At 37.7% G+C, this 12,045-nt stretch overlaps 1 pseudogene; it reads left to right on the forward strand.

Moving 5' to 3' along the window:
• Positions 1–3,847: 3,847 nt before the first annotated feature.
• Positions 3,848–10,342, forward strand: LOC121426912 (annotated as a pseudogene).
• The last annotated feature ends 1,703 nt before the right edge of the window (positions 10,343–12,045 follow it).

The raw sequence follows: 12,045 nt of genomic DNA on the forward strand, positions 1-12,045 counted from the left end.
CGGTACTCATAATCATGTCATTAAGCAAATGAGCCGCGGAAACCGGGGGTGTGGGTAGGGCCTAGGGGTGCCCCCCATTATTTTCGGTATAGCTATCCATGTATATAAATAAACATAGACATTTTGATTTTCATGTTCAACACCCACCCTCTTTTCATATTTGTACCGATCTTATAGCCTATGATTACATGCCTCGTTTCGTACGTACTGCATGGAACCTAATGCGGATACAGGCCTATAATATTTAGCGTTTCATACTGCATTTTTATTTCTAAATTACATTTCTAAATTGCAGCTGGATTCATTCAAGTAACTTGCAATAGGGAAATCGGCAATATAAAACAAAAAATTGACACAATGGACCAATCAAATGCAAGAGCCACTGTTTCACAGGCCATCGGGTCGCTGGAAGAGCAAGACGAAAACTTCGAGCTACTTCGCAACAGCGACAAACTTTCGGCCAATCAGAGCGCAGCTGAGGAGCGGCGCTTGTTGAGAGGGGGAAGAAAGTGCAATTCCCTCGATAGGGCCGCAGCGGGTGCGAAGCAGCACGGTGTTTGGTGTCGGGTGAAGGCATTCTCCCTGACGAGATCCTCTGGGCGGGGCAGAGAGACGGTGTTAGAGGACCAGGTAGGTAACCATTGTCGTAATTCACACGAGGTGGAAATACATTACTCGGTATTGTCACTTTTTCACCTTTCATCATGGGGTACAGATGGGGAGAGGGCTGGGGGGGGGGGGGCTCTTGCCCCGTCCTTTCCACATTTTTCACGACCAAGAAAAAATGAGAAAAGAAAATAAAAGGAAATGGATTAGGGTGGAATATGATAGTATTTTCCAAATATTTTGTCACAATCTATCACAAACTTGGATTTTTGTTAATAAAAATGTCGAAAATTTTCCTCGCTTGCTCGCTCGCAACGCGATGCGCCATGTCGAGCCCCCTCAATTTTTTGGGCTCATTACGCCACTGCCTTTCATCAACATACTGGCCATGCTGGCTATATAAGTTTCTATACAGATGACGTAACATCTATTACCTTTTCGGAAAATGGTTGTAACATATGCCATGGTATTGTGCTGAAAACCGTGCTAATATTAGTCTTCGACTGCGACCCAGCATGCATTGATCAACGTCTTGAACAATGATCTCTGGTTTTAAGCTATAAATAAAAAAGAGATAATATATGCATGATATTTTTTGTTATCTCTCAAATAGAAGTTATTAAAGAAACAGTAAACACTGCCTGAAGTCCCGCATCCAAGTACCAACTAAATGGCGTATTAATGATCGCAAAAATTCAAATAACAACAACAAATAACTGAAATAATGGCCACAGAAACTAAAATCGTAGATGTAGAGTAAAGCGCAGTCACTCGAGTTTCACCATGATCACATATCAATTTTCTCTAGAATGGCGAGGATACAGTAGAAAATTCAAGATTATCAAGATTACAAAGATTTCGGAAGGGGAATAAGGAACGAGATGTGTGAGTATATATGTTACCATGGTTACTAATCGTTAAGATTGATTGCCATTTTAATTGTTACAATGAGTTGTCATTTTTCCGAATTTGCTAGCGATTTTTACGACTTTTTTGCGATCCTCTGGTCACAGCGTTAAATTTACGACCAAAGTCGCTGATCACCGAGCGACAAAGCATTGTCCAGCGGGGGGGGGGGGGGTGAAAGTTTTCAGCTCCGACAGTTTCAGTATATCCTTGGTTTTTATTGGTTGATAAGAACTCGCCTTTGATTGTAAATGTTTAGTAATGTCAGAAAATGATAAATTGTTAATGCTGACAATTTTCGTGAAAGGGCGCCTTTTCTATATGCCAGTGTAATCGAGCACACTTCAGGACCATCATACATGCTTATAGTCAGATGCCAATTAATGATTATGGATACAAACAAAATATCATTCAAACATGAAAATAAACAATATTCCAGCGATTAAAAACAATGCCTATAAAGCGCTTTATAAATGTTTATTATTATTATACATTTAGGAAAACGGAATTTGTTTTCATAAAATTCAATCCATTGGGGATATGTAATTCTATATTCATTCTAAAAATATATACTTATTAACTCTTTTTGCATGAGCAGTGTAGGCCTTATCCACAAACTAGGATATGAGTCTGAAACGAAATTCTATTTGAACAGTAATTTTTTTTTTTGAACAGGGATTTCGGTCCCCTTTGTATATCGACACGGCATGAAGTTATTTTCCCATATCTTATAGGAGAGGAATGCACTTCATGAAAGCTGAGGAGGAGTTTAGGAAAGAAACCTCTGAGTTGGAGAATCAAATCGATCGTCTCAACGTGATCAACCAGCAACTAACGGAATATGCAAGAAAACAAGAAACAGATGCTGAAGATCTCCAAAGAAAACTAAGTAAATACACTCTAAAACGGATAGTTGACGAAATATTTACCCAGTATTGGTTAAAAAAAGGCGCATACTTATTTATTTGGTGCATGAAATGAAAAAAACATGTTTCGAAGCCGGGAAAACATGATAAATTTTCAAATATTTTGTAAAATCTACACATTTTTGTCATACTCAACAAAAATGTAGGCCCTGCTCTAGCCCTTATCCCAAATCTGACCGGACCTTTCTTTTCTTAGGCATGTTAGGTTACACTTCGTAATTCTGAAGGTTGGTAATTCCGAAACACGTAAATTGCCAATACCTCGATGTTCGTTAATCCGAAAACGAAAAAGGGTTCGTTAATCCGAATATTTGTGGCGTAATTCCGAAGGTTCGTAAGTCCGAAAACGAAAGGAAGAACGAACCTCATTTCGTTTTCGGATTAACGAACCTCATTTCGATTTCGGATTGTCGAGCCTTCGGAACAACGAACCTTATTTCGCCCTCGGATTAACGAACCTTCGGAATTACGAATGTATACGCTTTTGGTTATAGTAGCCTTGCATTTTCTGACCAATAGCGGACCCAAAATCTCTTGGGATGGGTGCAAAAAGGGGTTAATTTTGTTTCCATAAATAATGTTTTGACAAAAAAAAACAATAGTTGACCACATTTTCGATTTTCTCGTCGTTATGTTTTTTGACAACCCTAAAAAAGAGGGGAAAAATAAATGGGATGGGTGTCATCATTAATATCACCTTCATCACTCACCTTCTTTGCCCTGCCCCCTCTTTTCAAAGAAATCAATCGCCCATGGATATATCCCCTCTTCAACCACGAACCACCTCCTCTAAATATATTTTCTTCTTAATATATTATAGACATTGCTGAGAGAAGACTGATTTCCAGCCAACGAGAGTCCGCCAAATTGAAGGGAATCTTGGAACTAGCAAAACTCCAAGGAAACGCCCAGCAGCAGGTGCTTGATGTAAAACAGGATGACGTCATTAAACTGGCCGTCAAACAAGCCGAGCTCTACGACCAGATCCGAAAGTTGAAACTGACGATCGAAACATTAAGAAACAAGGTGAAATCGTAGATTTGGATAGAAAAGTAAAATTAATCTATATTCTATTCGTTAAGACCACGATCATGCACCAAAAGCTCTTTTTTAGTTTGATATTGTTGAAGAAAAAATATCTTAAAACGTGTCTTAAAAGTCACCTTTAATATCTGGAAATATATTAATTTGATTATGAAGGGTGGGCTCATTATTTCAATTTTGCCAATTGCCAAGACAGTTTTATGATAATAATGCTAAAAAAAACTATTAAAGGAGTCTCTCGGAGTTCCCATCGGGATACGTTTATTACATTTCTCATTATGGTTAAGATATAGGTCATAACGTTGGATTATTATACATCATAACAAAATGCAAAATGTCAACGATTTAATAACACAGCTTGAAAAGTATGAAGCTGAACGAGGCGGTAGCGACCACCATCCCGGGGACGAAGGCGCTGAGCACCCCTCAAACATGCCTCTACCGACATCAGCATCCCAAACAACCAATCCAAGACAGAATCAAGCCAACGTTCGCCGGTCGGTGGATAGAAGCGATGGAAACAGTGAAAGAGCGCCTGTAAGTTTGCCAAACATTTTTTGGTTTATTAAACATTATACCCAAACCTGTGCAGAACATATTGCGAGCGAATCAACACTATTAACACAAAATGTCTGTTCTGTATATACTGTAAATTCAAGGCGCGCCTCACTAAGCAGAGAAAACACATTTGAACATTTTCACCTTTTCAACAAAAGTGAATCTTCTTAGTTCTCCCAAATGAACCCCTTCTATATAAAAAATAAAAATATAAAAAATATAAATATATAAGTCATGATGGTCGTGCGGATTATTCTGTGAATGATTTATCAAGACACTCAATGATACACAAAACAGACAGTACCCGTTTTTTCTTTTTCTTCTATAGGAAGATGTATTGGACCATCAAGACATCACCATCAGAGAATCAATGGAAGAAAGCAGACGAAGCCCCCGGAGGACTTACAAATTGCTGCTCGCCAGGAGAACCATCGCCCGAGCTAACCTTCGCATCAAATACCATCGCGCAATTAATAACTCATTGAAAGTGAAAGCAAAACACAAGGACAATAGGTAAGGCAAAATACTGTGATGATTAAATGTGTCATCGGATCAGAGTTACTGAATTGACAGAAAGAAATAAATATTATACGCTTATTGTCCCATTAACTTACATTTCAAATAAATTTACTTGCTTAATAATTCTTTGCAGAATTCGAAATCTACTTCTCGACAAGGACCGTATCCTTAAAGTTCTGGAACGAGTGAGGCAGCTGGCCCAGGCCAAGATGGAAGTCATCTACAAGAACCTCCTGTCCCTCCCTGATGACATAGCCACGATGACATCACCTTTGAATGCCAGAGAGACGGTGAGGGCTTACCTGAAAGAGGTGGATAGCTCGGCATCGGCGGAGGAAGCCGAGAGGATCATTCTAAGGCTGAGGGAGTTTGGCCGCTTCCTGGGCAGCGACGAGTCTTTCGATGACTTCATGAAGGTATACGGTGACTCTTGTAATGATTGTCTGAATGGGTTTATATTAATCTTTTTTGGTCTATTAGCATGGTAACCATTGACCATGTTTGGAAAAAATGGCTTGCATAATCCTACCAGACGACATTATCGATAATCACTTCGGTCTTTGTCATTAAACGACACTATAATTACCGTTATATATCGAAATTAAAAGAAATACAGTAATACTAATAACGATCGTTTTCAAACGAATTTGTTTTAGTCTCAGTTTCATTCTGGCAGGCTTATTAAACAAGTTGTCAAATTTTCTTTTCAGAACCGGGGGAAGCAGCTTGTTGAGGTACCTACACCGACCAAAGAGATTGGAAAACAAAGTTCTGAGGAGCAGTTGCAACGACCTGACAACGTCACGCGTCGTCGAACACCGAGGCGACAGAAGATGAACAAAGCCTGTCTGGATGCTAGACGTCGAGCAACAGATGCGAGGAAGATGACCTGCAGGAAGGATCACTTCCAGGTGAAAGATTGTAGGAACCTGGGAAGAGGCGGGAAGCACTGCAGATCTTGTTGCCATGATGCCCAGATGCAGAAGATGACCTCTCTAGCTCTGCAAGCAGTGGCTGGTTGGGACGAGGGCATGCCATCTGCTTCAGCGACGAATGAGGGCTCAAACGAAATCCCGGTGTCGGGATTAAGCCAAGGAAAGGTGATAGAGATGGTTGATGGTTCCTGTCAAGTTCTACCGGAAGATATCGATACCAAATCCGAAATAGATGACGTCAGTGGTGCCCATGTATCAAACCAGCATCCCGATCATTCATTGGAAAAAAGCCAAAATGAAAATTCAGAAGATCCAGCTCAACAGATTATTCCAGCAAAAGGGGAGGACTTAGATAGACAGGACGAGCTCCTCGAGGAAAGAGGGAACATTCAATCTGGACAGAGTGCAACTTTTGAAGAAAACGCCTCTGAGGTGTCTGCATCCGGTGTCAATCTGAACGAAAAATTGTGCTCCGAAGACAATCTTGAGAAGCAAAAGGAACTAATGAATAGGGTATCCGACCTACTGGTAGATAAATGGTGCTTGGAAGGACAAGTTAAGGTAAAAGTTAACCCATTGTACAGTCAGCAATCCTCAGTTATTTTTGTTAAAGACATATTCTATCATACGATTCAGGTTTGATGCGTCAAATTTAATTTCAATTCATAAAAAGTTGCATCAACATGTATCCGAGTACATTGTTTATATCGGAGGCTGGGGGATTGCCGATGTCCTGCTTTTGGTAGGCTCCTTTAAAATGTAATTATCTATTCCTGTACTTTTCAGTCACAGAAACCAAGACTTCAACCCTCTTCATTTTTATGCAGTGTTACCAGGTGCTTATACCTGCATGTTTTTTTTTTCTTATTCGAATAACAAAGAATGTCTAACAGCAACGAAGTATACTCTAGATCAGTATGGTTTTAATATCATCGATTTCCATCATAAAAGTTTACGGAGTCTCGTTTCTATCTATAGTGCATCAGACATTTTCATGCAAAGTGAACAGCGCGAACAATTTGTATATAGTTACATAAAGCTTAAATGTGCCACGTTCACACTGCCAGGCCCTAGAAGACAACGAGCGGGTCCTGACTGAAGCCAAGAGCGAGATGTCCATACAGCTGGATGCTGCCCATCGTCAGCTAGCTAGATCCTGCAGTGATACAGGGCGCCCTCACCCCAGTCACAACGTGTTGGCTCTACAAGAGAGGCTCGACGCGATGCAGAGGCGAATGAAGGAGATGGATGATGAGAGAGTCTTCGAGAAGAAAGTGACAACTGCACTGAAGGTTTAAAAAATATTCCCTTTCCTTGTCTTTCTTCATAGTGATAGCCTATATGTTGCAAGATCATTCAGCAATTGCTTGGTTGGTATCCAATTTGTCTGCGTTGACTAGTTGGGTCGTTTCAAAACACCAAAGGTCATTTTCCCAATCGTTACACCAAAAACACTTAGTTGCCATAATAGCAGAATTTCAACAATTGTAAATTTTTATGAACAGGCCTCAAATCTTTCTCAAAATTTGTAATAATCTGAATATATGCAGCCTATTATAGCGCTTAACATGCTTGTTTCTCCTGCGAGCTATTACCCCGGCTTTAGTACCTACTCTGTTCAGGTACTCGAGCATTCTAGTAATTTCGAATTTAATAGACATGGTTGGAGAGCGGCAAATGAAGATCAACGCCTTGCCATAAGACCTGGGATTTGAACCACAGACCCTGTCGCTCAAAGTCCGAAGACTTATCCATTGATCCATTTTTCATATGTTCCTTAATAGTCTGAGCTCGAAGACAGTAAGAAGAAGGTAACTGACCTAGAGGCAGTGAAGAAGAGATTGGAAGGCGAGGGTGGAAGGATGGATGGAGACAGTGATGGAGGTGAGAAAGGGCCGAATCAGTCTACTCAACCATATGGATAACATCGCACACAAGGTATGCTTATCATTATTCAAACTATTTTTCAGTTTGGTTCCGTTTCAGTTGGTTTATTTTCATATCTCATTAAATATCAATGCAATGTAACGTCCATCGAAAATACATCACCATTAAATAAGACAAAATAAGTTCAGATTGAAGACAGATATATCTATAAGATGAAGATATGAAGGGCAAACTATTAAAAAACAGAGCTTGAAATTCATAGTTTCCCTATTCATAAAATTATAAATAATTGTCAACTTGTTTTGATATCAATATGTTGCAAGAAAGGAAAGAGAAAGCGAAAAAATATTTCCTAAAAAACGAGAGAAAGAAGGAGAAAATAAAAACAGAGAGAGGTGGACTTACAAGAGTTATGAGACTTCAACATGAAACAATCATTTCCGAGATGATTGTTAGTTCTGTTACAGTTTTCTAAAATTAACTATATTTTAATTTAATAAAGTTATATAGCCACGTGAACCTTTTTTTGGATTGAGTGATATCCATGAGGGTGTATAAGTCAGTGCTAGAAGACCATATAGGATATTCAAGTCTATCGGTCGCATACTCACTGTCGAGGGCTTTAGACTCCATATTCAGACAAGTTTCCTCGAGTGAAGGGCTTGCATTTTCAAAAAAATAAAATAAAAAAATAAAAACAAGAGGTAGAGAACGAAGGAGGTCTTGGCCCTTGTTTCTAAAGGCACTTATCAAAATGTAAAAGGAACAAAGAAATTTGCCCCCCTCCCCACAACAAAAAACAATGCCATGAGAAAGAAGCAGAAGATGAGATTGTCGAGAGTCGAAATTGAGAAAAGGTTAGACTGCCTTCATTTGATTCAACATATTCCAAAGTTCTATTGAAATAAAAACAGTCTGAAATAGCACATAACATATGCATAATTGTTAAGAACACGATAGTTCTCTATAATTTAGTAAAAGTTAAAATAATCAATTAAATTTCAATAATCACACCATCACGTTTTCATTTATCGCTTGTAACTACAGGTCGGGAGGATAAACACAAGTGAACGATTTGTCAAATGCAATGACGGAGATCCCGCCAGAAAATCATTGGTAATTTTGTTTATAACCAGCCCTTGCCTGATAATCTTTGAATAGATCAATATTTAGGCTACTTTAAAGCTTAAAAAGAAAATTAAGTTTTATCCTTTGCCGATAATTAGCTTTCGTTTTCCCCTTTCATGTAACAGTTGTTGTGATTATAACATATCCTGTATTAATGCCATGTACAACTAGTAACCCGAAATTAGACCCTATTCATTGTAGCCATTCTGGAATAAAATTTTTGGAAATGGTTTTTCAATTGTTTGAGTAGGTATGGGTGTCAACATTAAGAAAAAAAACCCAGACTTTAGTGATCTATGAGGTAATTACGAATTGCTGATATTTCGTCATGTATATTCATTTATCGTAAGGTAATTGCAACTTTCATCACCATGGATGCGTTACCTCTTAAGTTTAAGAAATATTTTCCTGTTCTTACTTATATATTTGTTTCTGCTTATAATTGTCCGGAAATATATTTGAGAATTCGGCAACCCAAGTTTGGAACCTCGTCGGCGCGCTCATATACCAGGTGCCTTTGAGAGGACCATGAAGTCGTTGGCCCTCTGGTCAGGTCTATTATTCTTTATTAGCAGTCAGGTAAAGATCCTCATCACTGTAAAATGTCTTTAAAATATTTTATTTTCAGGATGAAGAGGGTAATCATCGTCATGTGGGAGTAACGTGTGGGTGTTCGAGTCACGATGTGATGAGGGTGAATGAACTCGAGGCTGACATCGAGACTCTAGCAGAACAACGGAAACTACAGGACGCCCAAATCGAACAACTCTCTGAGCTGGTAAGTCTTTGATGCTGTATCAGCGATGGTAGTGGTGGTGGTAATGATGATGGTGACGATGATGAGGATGTGGAGATGACGGTGATGAAGATGATGATTACAATGACAATGATGACAGTAATCACATGGTGAACAGATGCAAGAAAAAAAGAGAAAAGGAAAAGGTTAAGGGTAAAATATGATATATTCTTTTATACATATTATGTCAAAAAATATCTAAACTTGGACTTTCGTAATAAATATATCAAAAAAGAATTCTCCGCTCCCATCGTTTTATTAATTTTACGCGATACGCCATATCGAGCCCCCTCAAAATTTTTGGCTCATTATGCCACTGACGGTAACAATGATGATGGGGCTGGTGGTGGTGATGATGATGATGACGATGATGATGGTAATGATGATGATAATGACCGATGGTTATGATTATGATATACTAATAACGATAATGGCGTTGTTGATGATTACGAATTATGGTCATGATCATGATAATAATTTTGATACTGATGACGATAATGATGATCATAGCGATTATGATAACAGTGATACACAATAATAACGTCTTTATGAAGCATGCCGGTATTAGTATTCTAGTGTAATAGGTGCTATTTTGTTGGTTTAATATTCATACTAAAAACATAAATATTTCAAACATAAAGAATTCAAGTCATTATGCTAGAAAAAACATATTAAGTTATAAGAAACGTTGTCTTGCTATAAATCTATTTTCTAAAATATAAAGTCTGATTTAAAAACATACACATCAGCGAAACGTTGCATCATCGTCATGATTGTATGATTAAAATGTGTACAATGTTTTGTTTTCTTGCCAGGTGGTATTCAGTACCGCACTATAGAATTTATATGAAAAGGCTCTCTTATTTTGCTTAATATTTCAAACCTTGTTCCAATTTGCTCTCCACAGCTTCAAAGAGCAAACGACGAAAAGCACGAATTGATGAACCATCTCACAGAAGTACAACAAGAAAAGAGACATCTCCAATCCGATTTTGATTCCATTCTTGCTTGCGAATAATTCATAAACTTACAAAGAAATAGACTACAAAACCAAAGCCTTTTTATTATTATGTAAATGAATGGTATGGAATTAGACTTCCAAAGCTGAAGTATCTTGGAGCATGAATCATTCCGAATTTACCTTGGTGATATGTTCGTTCTCCTGAGTAAACATGTCGAATTAACAAATTCTAGGTCCTACATGGATTTTTATAACGCCGTAAAGTACACTTTACAATTTAGATTCGTATGTATTTTGGAGACTTGAATTAAACATTATTTATCTAACGAAGACATTTTAAAGTGGTTTAATAAGGCTTCCCCATCGTAATAGAGAAAACTTAATGGGAATTATGGAACTTGTACGCTGCGTTCGGAAGAGGAAACAGATGACTGTATTATTCATGTCTTTCACGTGATAGGGTATTTCGCATAATTCAATCATTTTGTATATTGTGTCCAAGTCATACGGGCATAATGTCAAAAGGTGGTTTTAATTTAAAGCTGTATAAGATAGAGTCGCAATAAATCAAATGTTATGAATATTATAAAAAAAATATTTATTCTGCTGCACAGAAAATACTTTGAGAATATTTTTCATGATTGTCTCCTGATTTATTCAGATGTACTTATCGAAGTCAAAATATTCGTTTATCTTTTGCTAAAACATGTAGAGAGACTTTCATTTACATGTATATAGGCCCAGCATTCGTCTTTCGAATATCTCAAGAAAGTAGGCTATTAGACAGCAGACGCTGATGGCTGTATCGGTTTCTATAAAAATGAAATGACAAATAAAAATGATAAAAGTGAAATGTATAAAACAGTGGGACATTGTTTTGTTGATGTTTTTTAGGTTGTACGCGCCTGTGGGGGTGTGTATGCGTGTGTGCGAAGGGGGGGGTCAGCGAAAGGCCTGGCGATTGCCATGGTTGAGACAAGCCAATTGTCGAAAAAAAAAACTTTTGCCGATCTAAAAAGAACCATAAAAGGAGAACGGTGATGAACAAAGATCATCAAGCGAAAGCTTGGTTTTATCGATTTGCAATTTATTTTTACTTCATAAAGTTAATTTTTCAATTGATAATCTTAATTAGTTCTACGGTCGATCACATACTTTTTCATCAACTTAATATTTTCACTCGAAAATCTGATCAAAAAGTATGAGTTATATATTTACAAGTTCATCCAGCGAAACTACAATGATGAATAAACTTAGTTTATCTATATTTTAAACTAAGCTTTTTCGAAAGAAACTTTACTCTGCATGTTAATTATTTGGGGGAAAAAGGATAGTCTAACTCGCCAAAAACTTTTATAGCTTGAAAAAATGAGTAGGCGGGTAAAATCACCAAAGTTTGTTTATTTATGTGTCATCTGGCTTACCATACATGGAAGAAAAAAATAATCACGTGGCGATATTTACTGGCATTGAGGAAACGCCTTCTTTTGCAATATTGATGTCTCCGGGGTCAAAGTTCGAATACCACATCACGTGTAAGAGGATTTCACCGCTTCATTTTTGTGTTCATACACTCATTAAAAGCCAGTTGTAATTTTTCAAGAGTAACAAACGTCAGAATTCACCTCAAATTGCCAAGCAAAACATCACATGAGTTGATATTCATTTTTATTCATATTGATTTAATACAATGAGTAATGTTTTGTATACATCAATAATTAACGATTTAGGCCATGTGTATTCAAAACAAAGTAAACACTAATATTCAACGAAGAGAAA

This window comes from Lytechinus variegatus, chromosome 13 (assembly GCF_018143015.1).
Source record: "Lytechinus variegatus isolate NC3 chromosome 13, Lvar_3.0, whole genome shotgun sequence".
Taxonomy (NCBI): Eukaryota; Metazoa; Echinodermata; class Echinoidea; order Temnopleuroida; family Toxopneustidae; genus Lytechinus; species Lytechinus variegatus.